The sequence below is a fragment of the Acomys russatus genome, chromosome 14 (assembly GCF_903995435.1).
Source record: "Acomys russatus chromosome 14, mAcoRus1.1, whole genome shotgun sequence".
NCBI lineage: Eukaryota > Metazoa > Chordata > Mammalia > Rodentia > Muridae > Acomys > Acomys russatus.
The window spans coordinates 29925517-29945009 of record NC_067150.1 but is presented as its reverse complement, the minus strand read 5'-3'; the positions used below and the strand labels follow the sequence as shown (position 1 = coordinate 29945009).

At 50.5% G+C, this 19493-nt stretch overlaps 1 protein-coding gene across 1 annotated transcript in view; it reads left to right on the top strand.

The window, feature by feature from the left end:
* Positions 1-3682: 3682 nt before the first annotated feature.
* Positions 3683-19493, top strand: part of Pknox2 (PBX/knotted 1 homeobox 2) — a 264526-nt gene continuing 248715 nt past the window's right edge. Inside the window, exon 1 of the mRNA XM_051156177.1 lies at positions 3683-3773. The gene's annotated coding sequence lies outside the window, so the exon portion shown is untranslated. The remainder of the gene's footprint in view (positions 3774-19493) is intronic.

Below are 19493 nucleotides of genomic sequence, written 5' to 3'. Positions count from 1 at the left end.
GACTGTAGGGGGGGAGTAAATGGAGGCCTTTAGACCAGTTAGGAAAAAAAAAATATCCCAGATGACTAATGATAAGTCCTTCACCCATAACTGGATCCAGGACGGAGAAATAAGTCCCATTCCATTCCATTCAACAAGCATTTCTTTAGTCTGTTTTCTAGACTGAGCATGGTGCGAGGCTTTAGAGATCCGAAGACAAAGTGAGATATTGTCTCCCATCATATCCTATCAAGGTTCATTAAAAACAATTAAGCTGAGAAGGGAGAGAGTTGATAGGTGGGCAGTGTTGTGGGCTGACTTCTCTGCCCCCTCGACCCACTTATATGTTGAATCCCCAACTCTCAATGTGACTGTGCTTGGAGATAGGTCCTTTAATAAGGTAATTAAGGTTAAATGAAGTCATAAAGTTGGGGCTCGAATCCAATTGGAATGGGGCCTCTTAGAAGGAAGAGACACTAGAGTTGTCTTCCGGCCACATGCACAGGGGAGAGGCCATGTGAGGACACAGAGAGGAAGGTGGCATTGAAGAGCCAGGAAGCCTCACCAGAAACCAAAGCATCTTTGAATTTGAACTTCAAGCTTCTCGACTGTAAGGAAGTGAGTATCTATTGTTGAAACCATCTAGCGTGTGGTAGTTTATGGTGGCCTAGACAGATGCATACAAATGGGTCCTAATTTTTTTTGGTTTGGTTGGTTTTGCTTTTTTTAAAGATTTTTTTTGTTGTTGTTCTAGACAGGATTTCTTTGTGTAGCCTTGACTGTCCTGGAACTCAGTCTGTATACTAGGCTGGCCTCTAACACAGAGATCTGCCCATGCTGGGATTAAAGGTGTGTGCCACCACTGCCAGGCAGGTCCTAGATTTTAACTGAGAGGATGACACAGGCAGGATTCAGCTGGGCCACTGTGTGAACACATCTGAAGTATAGAGGAACAGACAAATAAAAACAGGTGGACAGAAAAGGAGACCCAGCACAATCTTAAGAACTCCAGTGTGCAGGTGTATGTGTGTGTGTGTGTGTGTGTGTGTGTGTGTGTGTGTGTGTGTGTGTGTGTGTGTGAGATGGCTAGGATCTGTAGGATCCTGCTTGGTTACACCAATGCATTGTTGAATTATATGACACGTGTATGGACGATGGGGAAGAAATTGTAATTTATAAATTGTAAATCTGGAACAAATTCTAAAACCTTAATTTCTGTTCTATCTCTTCATGGGACAGATCCAGGATTTAGAGGTAGAACCCAAGAATTTGGTATATTGATGAAATTAATTCATTATTTGCTAGCTGGGTCATTAGCTGGAATCTTGGATGGCCTTTTTATTGCTTTGTATGTTAAGTTTGTCTCCTTCTACAAGAATGGAGGTGGCAGGCCAGGCGGTGGCACTCGGGAGGCAGAGGCAGGCAGATCGCTGTGAGTTCGAGGCCAGCCTAGTCTAGGAAGTGAGTTCAGGACAGCCAGGGCTACACAGAGAAACCCTGGAGAGGGAGAGAGAGAGAGAGAGAGAGAGAGAGAGAGAGAGAGAGAGAGAGAGAGAGAGAGAGAGAGAGAGAGAGAGAGAGGAGCTGTAATGTGGGCCTCTGTCTCTCTGCTACCCTATGCCCTCTCTTAGGCACAGACCAAACGTTTTGTTCCAATGATTATAAAAACGATGGTTACACGTTAGATCATCTTTTTTAAAGCCTTTGCAAGCTACAAGGAGAGTGACTTTTTAGTAGTGACTAAAAAGTGAATTTTTAGTAGTGACTAAAAATTACAATATGCATTTTAAGGTATGAAAAGGGCATTGCTGGCAAACATACTATTTAAAAAGACGCCACAAGTCAATAGCTGATGTCCATGAGTCTGCTGTTTTAAGAACAAGTTGGCATCATGGTTGAGTTTTAGAAAATGAAGATTGTGATAAGTATGATTAAGTGGCATGTGGCTTTTGTCTGAGGTATGCTCTCTGATGCAGCTAAGTATTTACCTTCAGCCTTATTCTATGACCTTAGTGGCTCTCACAAGTTACCAGCAAACCCTCACAGCAGAGTAACCCCTTGGCAAGGCCAAAGGGAGCTCTCCTCTCCCAGTCTCTGCAGCACGTTTTCCTCTGAGACTTTATGGCAGGCTGACCTGCAGCTTCTGGCTTAGTGAATCCGGTGTTTCTGTACTACATAAAAAGGGCAAGTGGATTCATTATTATTATTATCTTATTATACAATGTGAAATATCTACCAGTGATTATGCTGTCAGCAGCCATGGTCTTTGACCACAGATCAGAGGTTGGGGTGACATAAATCTACCTAGTGAAAGTCTTTGGGGCATCTATCGGAAGATGAGAAGGCTCAACCTCATCTGTAGCAGTGGGTCTATAGGTGAAAGGTTCCCCCCCCCCCCCAGGAGCATGGCAGGTGAAGACAGCTGGGTAAAGAGCACATGTGGGATGTGATACAGACTCCTTTGAGCCTTGGGATCTAATGGCTCTCATTTTTGTTGGTATCTGAGGCAGGGGAGGAATGACCCAGAGGTGTGGAATAGAGGAGCAAAGGGCAGCCTCCAACGTCTTGGGTTAGATTCTTTTCTGGAAACTTGGCTGTCTGGTTTCCCTTTCAGCTTTCCTTGCTTCTACCAGTGACTTTGTCTAGGCTTCACCCAGGCCCCCTGCCTGGTGTGAGGGTCACAGGATCAATTGCCACCTGCCTGTGGCTGAAATAGCTTCTCAAGAGGGGCAGAGGGGACTCGCTGGTCCTCTATGTAAGAGCTGAGCCAGTCTGTATCCTGGGTTGCTGAGCCTGCACTTGGCACTTAGTAGGGCAGTCATCTTTCTTGTTTGTTGTCTAAATGAAGACACGCAGGACTGCACCGGCTTGCTCTGGGACAGATTAGACCACCCTCAGCAGGCCCAAACTAAGGCCCCTAATCTTAATGTGCTCAGCCCCTGAACACACTGGCTGGGTAAGCACTTTTAAGAATGAGTGGCTTCCATGCACTAACCTGACATTTGCCAAGGGCTAACTTCTAATAAAACCTCTCTGCTTGTTACCTCGCCCCCTACACCACCCCATCATACTGTCATGCCCCCCCACCCCCGCCCTGATCTGTCTCCACCAAGCGCCCTAGGAAGCCCATGGCAGAAAAATAAAGCTCTTGAGACCTCGGATAAGTAGCCACCTGAGCACCTTTGCTGGGGCCAAGGTAATGAGAATTATTCAAATGTAATCATAAAAATGAGGCCATCCAGGCAGGAATGGGTTGGGGGTGTGACGGAGGGAACGTTCCTTGTCGCTTTGAAGATTCCTATTTTTCTGGGGGGTTCTCTTGAGGTCCACAGAAAATTTCACCTCATTTCAATCTCTTCAGCACCTGGCGTTTTGGAATCCTGCACCAGTTGGTAGCTAAGGATGACGTGGGGTAGGATGTGCCTGAATTTCTGGAGTCCACTGCGCTACCTCTGTCAGGCAATCTCAGGTCTGGAGCTTCTTCCCCAGCGTGTGCTGCCTCCTGCCAGCAGCAAGAAGGCCCGAACCAGATGTCTGAGCCGAATCTCCAGTAGAGGGAGACACTCTAGCAGCTCCTCGCCCGGGAAGCGGCCGGGGCCCGGAGTGGGTGGGGGCGATGGGGTGGGGTGGGGGGGGGGAGAAAGGGGGAGTGGGGAGAGGGGAGGTGTGCGCGCGCGGGGCGGGGGGGGGGGAGTCCGGGGGGCGGGTCCCTGTGCCGCTGACGTCCCGAGCAGTGCTGGGAAGTATAGGCTGTGTTGTCACGCCGGTGTCAGTCTGATGAAGATTGGCATCAGGTAAGCTGTCATTCATTTCCATGTCAGAGACGCTTTTGCAGGCGGCGGCGGCGGCGCAGCGGCGGCGGCGGCTGCTGCGGGCGGCTGCCTCAGAGCGCGTGTGTTTTATTCCAGTCCCCAAGCCAGAGTATTATTCATTGCGACAGGGCAAGGAGGAGAGAGGGAGAGAGGGAGGCAGCAGGGAGGAGAGAGAGGGAGGCAGCAGGGAGGAGGGAGGCAGGGAGCAGAGAGGGACGGCGGGAGCGTGCAGAGAGAAGCTGGGGAAGCGCCGGGAGAGCGTGGAGCGAAGCCGCGCGAGGGGAGGCGAGGCCGGGCGAGGAGGCGGCGAGAAGCGCGCGGCCCTCCCGCTCCCCGACCCGGCCGGTGCGCAGCTCCGCAGCCGCCGCCTCGCCCCGCTCCGCTCCGGCCCAGGGGCCGGCGTGCATTGTCTGCGTTTGCGAGCAGCTGGGCAGCGGACTCAGAGCGCAGCGGCTGGAGAGCCTGTAGCGGCAGGGTTAGGAGCAGTGCACCCGCAGCTTACTAGGACCCGAGTTTAGGGACGAGCTTGTCGTCCCGAGTCCACGCGCGGGCGGCTTCTGGCTGGGCGCTTGGTGGGGGCGAGGCTGGGAACTGCGGGCCGGCTTCGGTTTCTCCTGTCCCGGGCTCTAGGAGTCCTGTAGCTGGCGCTTCCTAGGTGTTGCCAGCCCCGAGCTGCCTTCGAGTGGTTGGAAGCGGGAGCAGCCCTAGCCTAGGGCCGGGTGGCTGGAGTCAAGCAGGAGCGGCCGCGTTCTGCCGGGGTAGAAGAGGCAGGGATAGTGGAGGTTTGCAGGAGGATCAGTGGGGACAGGAGAACATGCGTGGGGGAGGGGGGTGGTGTCAGAAAAACCAGAACCCTAAGGGGGACGCTCAGGGTCTCTGACCAGGAGTAGGAGGAGAATTTGTAGAGTCACCGGCGTTCTGCTTATTGCTGGGTCTTTGGGGCTAGGAGAGGAGGATAAGGGGCCATTGGCGAAGAACTATGAGATGAATTCGTAAAAGGGAGGTAGACACGGAAAGCACTCCGGAGCCGAAAGCCGAAGGGGATGGGGCAGGGTCCTGAATGTACCGCGCGAAGTTTGTTTCTTTCTGGTTAGGCGAAGCGAATCGCCAGGCTCCCAAAGCCGCGGTAGAAACAGGCGCAGTGGGCCGCGCTTTCTGGAGAGTCCTTCACAGGGCTGCCGGGGTTCCCGCGCGGTCTGAAGACTCGGGTTAGTAATGGGAGGGGGTGCGGATCAGCCCCGAAAGGAGGGCTGGGCTTCGGAGCGTTTGGGTTGAAGGACCCAGGCTATTTTCACAATTGGGACTAAAGGGCCGCTATGTAGTTTACACTCCGGCAAGAGCGAGGGCTTGGAGGTAGGCTCTGGGGCCCCGGTTACATCCGAGGCTTGAGTCCGGAGTGGGTGCCGTTTTTTTTAAAGGACTGAGACACAGGGTCACGATTCTTTATTGGGGTTCAGGCTATTGAAACCTGAGGAGAATTGAGCGTCCGGGTCCTGACAGCGTGCGGGAGAAAACGCTTTTACGTAGGCAAGAAAAGTAGTTGATCCAAACCATGGTGAGCAAGCCCCAAGTGTCTGTTGCTTTTCCCCCAAAGCGAATCTTGAGGATGAAAGGATTTGGGGTGCACAGGGCTGGATCCTAGAAAAAAGACGCTGGAAAGCAGGCAAAAATAGGACGATTCTGTGTGAAGTGGCCGGGTAGCATCGCCCGCCTCCTATTGAGTCCAAGGAGCTGACCCTGCAGACTCAGCAGGCTCCAGGAGTCACTTGGGGTCTGCAGCCATAGCATGGCGGGTGGTTGCTGGTGGCCCGCTGGGACAGGGGTCGGCGACGCGGGCAAGGAGCCGGCTAGTAGCGAGGTGCCGTTAGGGCTTGAGGAGTCGTGGCTGCCGCTGGGACTCCGTAACTCGGGAGCCTGTGATCCGACGTGCCGCCTGTTTATCCGCAAGCGATCCTTGCTTCATCTCTGAAAATGTGAGGGAGCGCACAGGGCGGCCCATCCCGGCAAGGTTCTGCCCTAGAGGGATGAGGAAGTTCGGGGTTCCTTACCTTCACATGTGTTATATTGGGACTTCTCCAGGCTATTGGCTTTCTGAAATTCAAACACTCTTCAACTGGTAAAATCCAAGTTAACAGGCTTAAGCAGATATAAACACCCGCTCCCCCAAACACACACCCAAATCTGAGAAATGATGGTGTTTAAAAGCAACTCCGTGTTATCCGAAGTTCCAGCCCCCTTGCCTTTGCCCTTCTCTGTTTGCCTTCTGACTTTCCCGTGGCCCCTGGACCTTGCAAGTGTGTGTGTGTGTGTGTGTGTGTGTGTGTGTGTGTGTGTGTGTGTGTGTGTGCGCGCGCGCGCCTCATATCTCATACTCAAACTGCGTCCACAAGGCTCAGGCCTAGATCAACAGTGGGTGGTGTGTGGAGAGGTCCTGGAGAGGGAAAGAGCGGAGGGGGGAGTGGGGGGAGATATATATATATACATATATACACATATATATATATACACTCTGGTCATTTAGATAAAGAGTGCGTTGACGGATGGAGGTGTGTGTGTGTGTGTGTGTGTGTGTGTGTGTGTGTGTGTGTGTGTGTGTACACGCGCGCGCGCGCTGTTGATTTTCTCTGTGCACGCTTGCACCCTGGATTGAGAAAGCCAGCCAGCCCTTTGGGGCACTGAAGCCGCAGGACCCATGAATGGCCACCGCGGGCCCGGGGCGCGGCGACCGCTACCAGGGCGGCGGCGGTGGAGCTGTTGTTTTCCAGACTTGGAATTCCTGCGCGCTCTTCTCCAGCCGTGAGCTGAGCGGGGGGAGGGAGCCGTGACCCCACCAAGACTCCCCGGTCACCGCCTCCTTTTTGTGAGATCGAAAGGCATGAAAGCCTAGAGAAAGAGCATCTGCAGGGACTGAGGGCCAAGGGGTTACTGAAGGGAGATGGGCCTAGCAACGACCACAGTAAAATGCCTCGTGCAAATCGCAGTGAAGTGTACCCAACTCGAGACTGGCTGTTTTATGATCCTTTCTAGGAGTTTACTGCTCTGTGCTTTTAAGTCTATAGATTGCTTTAAGTTAATGAAAGTGCGGCTTTCAAAAGGGCCCTTTTATTGTGCGGCAGCGACAAATCCAGTACCTCCCCTTTACTCTTCCAAAATAGGCCCATTTAGAAAGAGGGAGCTTGCTGGGGTTCCCACATGAACAGAGCTGGGGGCGGGGAAAGGACACCATGTGATAATGAGAATTAATAAAAGGCAATGTCCACGTAATTCAGAGAGATGAGTTAACTTCTCCCGCATCCACAGTTTTTCTCTGTGCGTCATCTTTCAGTTGCCTCTGGGCTTTCACGGAGGCTAGCTTTAAAGGTTGCTAGGTGCCTCTCTATCGCGAGGTAGCCCTCTCCCACATTGCTTTATATAAAGCCTGACCCTACTCAATTCAACCCAAACTAGGTTTCAGGATTTCAACGCGGTTACTAATTCAGACTAAAATATTTACTTGGGCCGTGGGGGAGGGGCCTTGTCTTGCAATCCGTAAGATGGATCGGTTTAAAGGGCTGGGAACCCGAGCAAGAACAAGACAGGCTGTTTTTCAGCGTCCCCCACCCCCACCCCCCACCTTTCAATCTATTTGACACAAAAGGTGAGATGACAAGGATTTTGACTAACACAGAAACTGCAGTGGGGCCTGCCTGTGGCTTTGACCGCATGTCATAACCATTTAAACTGTGGTTACTTGTTCAAAGCTCAAAGCTTCTCCAAGCTGGGTTTCATTAACTCTACACCAGTTGCCTGGAAGTTCAGTAGCAATAAATTGCATAAACACATTTCAAGTAAGTTAGTGATGAAACAGGGAGAATTACTGTCTTGTGAGCGGAGAATCCTGAATTCATGGAGTTCTGACTTAACTGGAAACATACTTCCCCTTTCTTGGCCTTAAAGTTTATAGGTGCACCAGAGTGTGTGTTAAATTTCTTTCTGCCATGTCCATCTTCAACCCTGGGCTGAAACTCATTAGAGACCAAGGCTTGCCTAGACAGCAGAAGGCTGGATTGAAAAGGGGGTCTGTCTCTGTTAGCTCCACTTAGGAACTGAAGCAGAGCAAGCGATCAACCTGATTTCCCAGCCCTTACTGAACACACTGGGTAATATAAACAACCACAGAGTGGGGGCAAATTAGATTTTTAAATGTTAGGAGCTTAATAATACTGTGTTGTTAGCGATTGAAATTTTTTTTTATTAAAGAAACAACCAATAAAATTTATAGGCTTCCAACATGTTGCAAGACTTCCTTGGTATTTATTTACACCCCCGCCTCACTTTTCAGAAATGCAACCTCCGATTTTGGACTTTTGTTTCTGATTTACTTAATATGGAGCACATTTTAGAAATTAATTGGAGGCGAGTAAGTAGTGCCATTAGGAGTTTTCCTTTATCCTATGCTGTGTAGCAATGGGACTGCCTCACTGATTGTGTGTGTGTGTGTGTGTGTGTGTGTGTGTGATGCAATTATTGGAGGTGATGGCATGTGAGGTAAAGTGTCTGGATCAAATAAAATGTAAATCCCATGATGGAGAAGGCAAAAAGGGTGCCTTGGAGGAAAAGCAGAAGAAGTGACATGGAAAATGAAATCCTCGTGAACCTCCACGGGCCTTGAATCTAACCAGTACATCACTTGTATAAGACACTTCATATAGAGACCCAGGACTTATTGCAAAGCGAATTCTATTGAGAAGCAGAATTTGGAGGGAGGAGCTTCACTCACTGTAGTCCATCCAGTCGGCATGGCCAGGATGGTTGTAATGGGGCTCCGCTGATTTAATTAAATCTAATACCTGATTATGGGAAGTGGGGAAGAAGAGAAGGAAGTGGTGGGTGGTAGTCAAGGCTGAAGGGTCGGCCTGCTCAGCTTGTATTTGGGCTGGAATTTGAGGGCCTGGCTCTATGGCTCCAGCGGGTCCCCCAGCTGCTGGGCTTTGGTTCCTTCATCTGTTGAGTGGAATGTAGCACACGCTGTCCCTTGTTAGGCTGCAAGGAGTGAAGGGTGGGGATGAGGCAAGTACAGGGCTCACTGTAAATAGGAAAGAACACCAAGACGGCGGACTCCTAGTAGCACAAGGTCATGTTCTTCCAAATGTGCCTCTTTCCTGGCCTGGCTCCTGGGCCTGTCCTCACGATGTATACAAGACTTTTGTGAGAAGGTACACCTCCTGTCTTACTTAACATCTTCGATTCTGAGACCTGTGCTGTTGGTTTCACATACCATCCACTTTGCCAAGAGAGGCTCTTGTGGCCAAATTGGGGAAGTCAGCTGGCTCTCCCGTAGTGATTGCCCCTGGAATACCTGTCCTGCCTCCAGTGTACACAGAATCTGACATATCAGAAATACTGTCCTAGTCCTGATTGGTGTGTGACATCTGGTCCTGCTGGGGTGTGGGGGCATGGATGGGTGCTGATCTGGAATGAGCCACAGCCTGGACCTCACTTAGCAGTCTCCATTCTGGCAGATCAAAGCGGATTCTAGGTGAGAAAGCCCAAGAAGTTACTTCTGCCACTTCTTCAAAAGTTAGGCTCAGTTCCGGTACCTGATACTGGCTTCTGTAGGATGGATGCTCCTCTTTAATTCTCCCCTACTTCACTAGGACTTCCTTGGGGGTAGGCTTTCTCTCCACACACCCTTTCCAGCTGGGCTGCTGGTGGGGTGACACTTTGGTCTCCATTTTGACTAGGAGTGAGAAGGTGGGAGGATGAGACCCAAGATAAAAGGCTGAGTCCTTTTCCCAGAATTCTCCTAGAATCCCCCAGACATGAGGTAACACCAGGCCCTGGCATAGCATGGCTCATAGTGCTCCACAGAACTAGGAAAGAGCTTGATGCAAACGGGGGCTATGTTTGGCTTGGCCGCCTGTCCCTGGCCTTCCTTGCCTGCCTGGGTTTCTAATTACAAGAAGGACCGTTGCTGTTAAGACCTATCTCACTAAAAACACATCCCCGTGTGTAAGAAGAAACCCTAAACCAGGCAGGATATTTTAAAACTGAAGCAATGAAGATTAGATTAAGTCTCCACCAAACAGCCTGGTTCTCGTATTATTTTTGGCTGGAATGTGGAGAAAAACAGCTGGCCCTGGGGCCCTGAGCAGACTCTGGAGGCTTCAGACAGGGTTGGGAGGGGGATGTAACTGTTCGCCTTAGTAAGACTGTGGCCAGTTTCTGTCCAGCTCGTCCAGGTAGGGGAAACATAGGGGGAGGTTGTCCTGGGAGAGGGGCAGATGCCGATGGGCCAGAAAGGAGCCACAGGGCACCAAGCAGCTCTTCAATCCCTCACTCCATTGTGTTGGGTGTATGCCTCCACTCGCAGGCTCTGAAATCCAGCCTTTCTCCACTTGGCCTTTGGTGGAGTCTTCATGTGCTGGGCCTGATACAGAGAACAGATAGTTGACTGGGATTCTTGTAGAGTCCGTTAGGAACCTTTGTCCTGCCTTCCTGGGTGGTGGCAGCACACACTTATCATGTGCCATTGGTGTTCCTGGCACAGTCCTAGGCATCGAGGACACAGCGAGAAAGACAAACCAAATAACTGGAACCCGGCCTGGCCTGCAGGCCCCAGCATGGGACAAGTGCATTTAACACCTCACTCTGCTGTTCACTCATATGGCTTTAGACACTTGCTGAAGAGCTTTGGTGATTCTGTTTCCTCACCTGTAACCCGGGGAAGAATGGAGCATAGCTGGCTGGCAAGGTGGAGGAGACGGTGCATGTAACTGCCCAGCGCTATGCCAGGCACAGATGAGTGGTTCAAGGCCAGGACTATGACTGAAACAGAAGTTCAATTCTGCCTCTCCTCTCCCACATTTTTTTTTTTTTTAACAAGAATCAATTGGTGGCTCTTTCAGCTTCTTCCTTTTCCTTTTTGCTTCTCTGTGACAAAGGGCATGGGCCCCTTTGCAGGTCACTGGCACATGGACAAGCACCGGGCACTCAGCTGGTGGGTGGGAGGCTGGGAATAGAGGTGTGTCTGTACTGGGGCAGCTAGGAATCAAGGGGACGCAAACCCAGGAGGGAGAGAATACACAGACACAGGGAAGAAAAAAGTGCCCACCAGTTGTTAACCAGAGAAGGCAAGAGGTGGGCCTGAGGTCAAGTAATCAGGCCAGAGTGGCCTCAACCAGCCCCTTCTCTGAGGAGGCATACTGAGAGAAAGCTCTCTCAGCTGTGTGGGGAGGGCTGGAGGGGGAGGGGCGAAACCCGACACTCCCCAGGTCACTGTGCTCTGGGCTCACAGCTAGACTGTCAGGGTGACTGGGGGTGGGGTGGGGTAGGGACAGCCTGGCTTAGAAAGAATTACTCAGTCCCTCTGTCTCAGGTGGCCAGAAGTGGCTGTTCCCTTCTATGCACGGTGGAGTTTGAGGGGGATTTTTTGGTTTGACTTGTCAGTGGATGCAGTGCAGTGCAGTGCAGTTTAAAGGCCACATGCTCCTTGCAACCCAAGCAGAAAAAGGAGAGACTCCAGGCCCCACCCTAGCTCTCTCCGTGTTCTGGACCATGACATGCTGACTAGTGTGTTAGCATGGTGAGGAGGGCAGGAAGCAGGTGTAGGAGTCACAGACACTGGGCTCCACTTGAGTCGTGGCCATTGACTAGCTCTGTGACATTTGACAGGTGGCTTGCCCTCTCTGGATATTAGTGTTGTCAGATAACCAGTCAGGAGCTTTGGTTTGCTCCCAGATGTCTCCATCCGCTCCAAGTTCCTTGACTCAACATTGCCTCCCAAGTGCATGGCTTTATGAACAGGAAGTTTTCCAAACAGCCGCCATAACACAAACCCAAGCGGAGAGTCCTAACAACATAAAACAGCCACAGAAGCACAGTCCCGGGGGAGCTCAGGGCCCTAGGACCCATGGGAGCAGCGTTTTCAATGTGAAGCACCATCATTAAAAGCAGCATTTCCTTCTGCCCAGACAGCAGGGTGCTGGAAGAAAGAGCCCTGGCTTTGATATCCGCATCTGGAGTGTCACCCTTATTCTACTGCCACTGAGCTGTGTGTCCTTGGCCCATCTTTTAACTTCTCTGAGCCTCGGTACTCTTATGTATAGGATAAAAATGATAATGTGACCGCCAGGCATAGGAAAACTGTGAAAACTCTCAGAAAGGCATCCAGCGGCGGCGGCACATGGCTCTTTTGTGACTGGTAGCTTTCTCTCTAAAGAAAATTCATTACTGCCAGGCATGGTGGCACACACCTTTAATGCCAGCACTTCAGAGGCAGAGGCAAGTGGATCTCTGAGTTCGAGGCCAGCCTCTATAAGAGAGTTCTGGGACAGCCAGGGCTAGACAGAGAAAGAAACCCTGTCTCAAAACAAAACAAAAATCATTCCTATTTGATCCTCTGAACTTTCTGAAGTGGGCCAAATGGATGTCATTAAGTCATTTTACAGACGAGAGAAGATGAAGTTCAGAGTAGCCAGTGTGGCAGTGTGTCCACCTGCCTATGACAGAGCACACCCTTCAAATGGCCCAGCTCTCTCTGACTGCTACTGTCCTTTCCTTTGTGGGGACTCAGGCCCTTGCTGAGCTCCTGCAGCTGCCTTGCCAGGCTTTACCTGTGTCTCTCCTGAGAAAAAAATTTTTTTAACCGGAAACAAGCTCAATTCACCTCCCCCATCACCAGCCTTTTGTCTGACAAATGCTGAGGAGAGCTACTGGCTGTCATGGAAGCCAAAACCTGGAAGATACTATTTTGTGAAAAATCTTCTATAAGTCCCCAGGCCAGGTAGGGTTAGGCTAACCAACATAAATAGGTAAACACTGAGGGAAGCTGGCTGGGGTGTGTGTGTGTGTGTGTGTGTGTGTGTGTGTGTGTGTGTGTGTGTGTGTGTGTGTGTGAAGAAAAAGCCCTTGGGGCCTCAGTATTAGATCCTTAGCTAATCTGCCTGATGGAAATCAGTCCTGAGAGAAGTCAAAAGGCAGTTAGCCACCAGTAACAGGGTCTAATTCCTTACAAGGCACAGACTTGTTCCTTTACAAGCAGATCCAGTCTATATAACACGAGGCAGAGAGCTGTCCCTAAGCTTCCTAGTGCTGCTAAGTGCCGCTCTTTGTGCCTAAGTCTGAGGTCTGAGGTCTGTAGGCTTCTTTCCCTCTGGAAGCTGCTCCTACCTCCTCCCACATTCTGATTGTAGCTCCAAGCCCAAGAGTAGGGAGAGACAAAGCCAGAGAGTCATGCTGTGGCCTCAGGATGCTTGATAATGGCTTATGCTCACTCCTGTGTCCTCCCTGAGGCTCCACTGGTCACTCAACAGATGTGGCCTGGGCCCATTATCCATGGATACACAGCAGTGAGCCGTGTGGGCCTCGCTTCCTTAGACCAGATTAACACAGTAACTGGGCAAGTGTGCGACTTCAGTCTCTTAGCCTCTCGGAGTGTAAGCGCGATCGTTTTTGTAGGAAAGGAAGTTAAATGGATGTCCTTCCAGGTTTTTCTGAGTCTGTTGCTGAACGAGGAGGAGGATGCTGTAGACCCAGGCTGCGGTGTATGCACTGGCCCGTCAAGCACCACACATCTTACTGACCGTTGAGATACCCAGGGACATTCAGCCCCATAGGTTGTGGGTCTGGCCACTTTTAGTTAGGTAGGAGATGGGAAGGCATGCACTTACTTGTATACAGGGCGTTGGGAGAATGCCCGTGTACGATCCAGTTGAACTCTCCAGCCTTTGGAAAGAAAGACATAGGTAGAGAAGCCAGGCATGAGAGTGGGGTGGTATGGGAGCTGGAGGCCGCTGCTCCTGCAGTCCTAAGCAGTGTGGAGGGACACTTCTCCTGGCTCCTCTCTGGATTTGCCCCTCTCAGTGTTGGGAGAGAACAGCTTCCGCAGATCAGGGGAGGCTCCTTCCCCGTGATTGTTGTGACTGCCCAGTCCCTGCCTGGGAGTACTCTCCCTTCCCTGAGATAGTCTCAAAGACCCAAGAAAGAGAGTGAGACCTAGAACTGCAGAAGTTGTCCAAGACTCAGCAGATTGTACGTGACTCTGTTGACAATGCCTGGGTCCAGTGAGGTTTGCTGCTTGCGGCAAGGAGCTGTGAGGTAGTTTCTGGATCCCTCTATCTCCTTTCCCATGCAAGGACGCACAAGACCCTCACACACACTAGAGGGTGAGGTATAGGGCATCCTATGGGCAGTCTACTCACAAGGTTCTCTTGCATGCTGTTTGGTGAGGTCTAGAGTACCCAGGATGCATTGCTTTGCAGCAAGGTCCTCATGCACAATGCAGGGTGAGTCCTGGGGCTCTGGCTGTGATAGGATAAGGCTGACAGGAAGGTGATGAATGCAGATGGTGAGGAAGCCAACAACCCAGGCTGGTGCCTTGGCCCAGCCATGTGCTCACTGTGTGACAGTGAAAGCTGGCTTCGTTCTTCTTGTCAGTCAGCTAGTGGTTGATGGTTCTTCCCCACAAGACTGTGGGGGAAGATCACAAAAGTTAACGTATGTGCTTGTGCTATACATGCTGTATAAACATAAGTAACAGCGCCTACACAGTGCCTCACACGTAATATGAGGAGGGGGGAGAAAGCTGGTTGGCACAGACTATATGTTTCTTATTAGTTTAAAACAGAGTGCATACACACAAACACACTCTCCCCCTCGTGCTGGCTCGCAACATGATGACAACTGTGTTGATGTGATTGAAAGCTGCCGGGATGGCTTTTCATGGCTGCCCCACTACTGGGGCATGAATGGTCCCCTCGGGGATAGCTGAGTGCCTGGCAATTTTTCAGACTTCAGCTCAGAGACCCCTGGGCAGAACTGTAGACCTACTATACAGGCCTGCGCAGGAAGTGGACCTCAGTTGCTTCCTAGCTGGCACCGTTGACTCCTTAGGTTTTTACTGAGCACCTTACTCAGGTATGGGGGGGGGGTACATAGCTGTGAACTAGAGCTGGGCTTCCCATTTGTAAGGCTCCGTGGGAAAATCAAAACCATGAAGAGAGTCCCCAAAGCCCAGGAATCTGAGGGAACACAGGCAAAGCTCAGCCTACTCTGGGGGCCTTGCCCGTAGAGTCCAAGCAGGGAGGAGGAATTGGAAGAGAGCTGAGGGAGACTTAGAGCCAGAACTCCAGCCATTCTAACCTTAGACTGTTTCATCTGTTTTCTGAGATCTTTCTCACTGTGCCTTCCTGCTGTGGCTCTTTCCCCCCTCCCAGATAAAGGGAAAAAAAAAAAAAAAGGCGAAAGGAAGCCTGCCAGCAGGGTGCTGAGGGCTCTGTTCCTGCCTGAGTCCTGTCCTGGCAGTGTCACAGGCAAGGTAGCTGATGCCTGACTCCCTAATGTTTCAGTCCCTCCAAAGAGTAGCTTCCAGGAGCTTCCTTTGCACAATGCAGGCACTGCCGCTCCCCACCCCCCACCCCTCAGTTGAGAACCGAGCACCTTGGGTAGCCAGAGTTGCCACCCTCAGAGCCAGTGTGATTTCATGGGAAGCCAGGCACTGTGAAGTGGCAGCGGTGACTATCTCCAGCCCTCTCCACACCAGCCACAGAGGGGCTGTACTCACTCTTCCTGCTGACTGCTGAACTAGGAATCTGGGAGAGCACAGACACACTGGCTGATCCCCTGAGCCTCAGGGGCAGCCATCACAAAATGACACAAGCTCACTAGCCCATCCCTGCTTCACTCTCAGCTCTGGTCGTACCTATTGCACCCCACTTTTGTCCCTTTTCTGTCCCCACTGTCCCTGGGCATCCTCTCATCCTTTCATGAGTTCATGTAATTACTCTTCAGCTTTTTTGGGGGATCCCAGAGTGTATTCCCAGGGGTGGTTTAGTGCCTGGGCTAGAGCACCAGTAGATGTAGTCTGTGTCCTTATGTTTAAAAGCCAGGTGGTTGACTTTTCTATTGCTGGCTTAAGACAACATGGCCATAGCAACTTATAAAATAAAAAAGGTTAATCTGGGCCTCACAGTTCCAGAGGGTTCGGCTCCATCACCGGTATGTTGGGGAGCATGGCTACAAGCAGGCAGGCAGACAAAGTGCTGAGTAGAGTAGTGACTGGGAGCTTACATCCTGAGACACAAGTTGGAGGCAGAGAGAGGGCCAGTGGGAATGGTGTGAGCCTTTTGGAACCTCAAAGCCTGCTCCCAGTGACACACCTCCTAATTCTTCCTCAACAGTTCCACCAACTAAGGACCAAGTAAAGTATTTAAATATATAAGTCTATGGGGGGAACATTCATATTCACACCATCCAATCAACTGTGGTGGCACATCTGTAACTCAAGGACTGAGGGAGCTGAGACAAGCACATCCTTGGGGGCTCACTAGCCAACCAGTCCAGCTGAGATGGTGGGGTCCAGGTCCACTGAGAGACCTTGGCTCAAAGTAAAAGACAGAGAAGATAGAGAAACGATAAGGGAAGACATATGACGTTAATCTCTGGCCTCCACATGTGTGTGCACAGGTAAGTGCCCCCAAACACACACACACACACACACACACACACACACACACACATACACACACACATACACACATACACTCACACAGACACACACTCACACACACAGACACACACACACACACTCACACACACACAGACACAGCACTTGGGAGGTGAAGACTCAGGAGTTCAAGGTCAGCCTGGGTTACATGAGCCACTGTCTTCAAACAACAAAAAGTCAAAACCAACCACCCCAAACCAAACCAAAACCCTACAGACATACAAGTGTAACTAGAGTTTTAGGAGCCCCTACAGGATGTGGGTCAGTGACCAGGAAGACACTATAAGGTGCGAGGACTCACGGGGAGATGGAATATGACAGGAAAGATGTGTTTTAGGCAGGGGATGGTTGGTCCAAAGGCCCTGGAGGGGGAGGAAGGGATGGTAAACCCCCAGAGAAAGCGGGGGGCCTGGAAGATCCACTGCCCCAGAAGAGCATGGGAGGGAAAACTATTCTGGCCCCTGCAGCTTCGCGAGAAGTAGCAGAGACCAGTCTGAGAACTAGAAGTAGTGACCAGGCTAATAAATCCACAGCTGGCTTGTTGGTCCATGATGGAAGGAGGGGGCTCACAATGAGCAAGGGCACCATGTATTTGGCCTTCACTCATATAGGCTGTGTTCAGTTCATTTATGTAAAAGCTTAGAGAGCTCAAGCTCATAAGTGAATGAAATGCAAAGACTTTACTCCAGAGTCGCTATCCGATTCCCCACCTCCTCCATCACACCATGTCCCTGTGTCCTCTGTCTCATCATCTGCCCCAACCACTTAGACCTCTCTGCTGTAACTGAAACAAGTCACACATGCCCCTGCCTCAGGGCCTTTGTACATGCTGTTCCAGTAGCCTGATCACCCTTCCCCTACATACCTGTATGGTCCACACTGTGCCTTTGCTAAACTTGCCCCAATTGTCATTTTGTAGTGTGATCCTCCCCAATGGCTCTAGCCAAACTGGAATCTCTTTCTCCCATCCCTGGTGTGCCCCACCCCCAAGCCCCAAACTCAGTATGTAGTTGAGAATGACCTTGAACTAACTTCTGGTCCTCATGCGTCTCCTGAGTGCCGAAGGAGGCTTGCATCACCATGCATGGTCTATGCAGTGCTGGAAACAAACCCAGGGCTTTATCCATGCAACACAGGTACTCTAGCCATTGAACTGCACTCCTACCCTGTATCTGCATCTTTATTTATCTTCACAGGACTTAACAGATCGATCTCTCTCTCTCTCCTTCCCTCCCTCCTTCCCTCCCGCCCCCCACCCCCCTCTCTCTCTCCTGGAATCCAGAAGAGTACATAGCTGTAGTAAACCTTTAAGCAACGCTTGTGAATGAATGAACGAATGAGGAAATGAATGAATGAATGAACAAATGAATGAAGAGAGCCCCTAGTATGAGGGTCTGCTCTGGTGGTGCTGGCTACCTTGACTCCTCAGTCACATTGCCTCACTCCTGACTGACTGTTGCTTCATTCCAAGACGCCGTTGCTTATGTTTCCTGTGAGACATTTGGGGACCATCTTTGGAAATGTTGGGGAACCACTGCTGTTGGCCACCTGCACAGATATGCTTTGCTCCCCTGTATAAGGAAGCAAAATGAATGAACCGTCAGTGGCTCCAGTCATTTCATGGGGAATGATGACCCAGTCTGCCTTGTGCATGCATCCTTGGCCAAGAATCGCTGGTCACCTGATAAGTCAGTCAGGATGGAGTGATGTCATGTGATGGGTCCATTGCTCTTTGCTAAGATTTTTACCCTCCCAATGACAGCAGAAGTGGAAGGATACAGACCAGAGTTCCAGTCTTGTATATGATCAGCTTGACTTTGGCCAAGTGCCTTAACTCACATCTCTGGGTCTTCATTGTACAAATGGGGGCTTGCTGTTAGGAATACAAATGTCCTGAGGCAGGTGGATGCCTGGTACCTGATGGGTGTCACATGTGGCAGGCTGAGCCATTAGAATATTGCTTTGATTCACAATGGGAGGGGCAAGGCAGGAAGCACTCTCATTGTCATAGAGGCCAGAGTGAGGATGTAGCCTCTAGTTTCTCCATATGGCCTTTGTCCTGATTCTTGGCTGTGACCTGGCCTGACAGAAGCCCCTGGGAGGAGCTAGGGAAGGACACTTAGGTTTTTATGGAGAGGAGAGATCAAAGTAGGTGTTATTACCCCTTTACCCAGGGATTCCTGGGACTCCTGGGGCCTTAAACAGGATTTTTCCCTTTGGCCTTCTGGAAGCTAAAAGGGTTTCGTGTGTGTGTGTGTGTGTGTGTGTGTGTGTGTGTGTGTGTGTATGTGTGTGTGTGTGTGTGTGTGTGTGTGTGTGTGTGTGTGTATGCGCATGTGCAGTGGGGCAGTGGAGGAGGGGTGCTCTAGTTTCACCTGGGTTCCCTGAGTTGAGGACCTAGCTCAGTTAAGGCTCCAAGGGCAGTTGGCACTCAGCATCTCATACATAGTCTGGGACGGTCCTTCAAATAACATAGCACATGATGGTTATGCCTGCAGCCAAGTGTTTCCTGACAGGAGACTGCTGGTATCTCACTGGTGATCCATGTTAAAATCTGTAGCCAGTCACCACTGCCGTTTTTGCCTATTTGTGGGTCATTTCTTCCCAATAGAAGATGAATTGTTGGTCAGCAAACATCGGCTCTAGTTTCATTCCTCTCTCATGTCCTGTCTTCCACATCAATTTTCTTTTCTTTTCTTTTCTTTCTTGGAGAAACAGTGGCCCTGGATGGCCTAAAACTCGCAGAGAAAGCTTCCTGCCTATGCTTCATATTCTGCCCTTCCTCAGCTCCTGGCCAGTCACTCTGTGAGTTCTACCAAGGAGAACTATATTTAGGAGTAGGGTTGCTGGACCATATTCAAGGCACTTCTGTGTTTATTTTTTTAGCAGGTACAGTAGTGTTTCATTGTGCCTGATTTGCGGGTCCCCCACCTAGTGAATGCTGAGAGCCTTTCTAGGTGTTTATTGACCATTTGATTATATTCTTGGGAAATAAATGTCTGTTCAAGTCTTTGCCCGTTTCAGACTCGGGTCAGGTTGTAGGTGTTCTGTTCTTTCTATATAGTGAATATTAAGCCCTTATCAGATACATGATCTGTGACTATTTCCTCTCATTCTGTAGGCTGTCTCTTAATTTTCTTGACAATATCCTTTGATAAACAGAAGAATTAAAATTTAATGAGGACTAATTTATATATTCTCCTTTTGTGGCTTTTGAT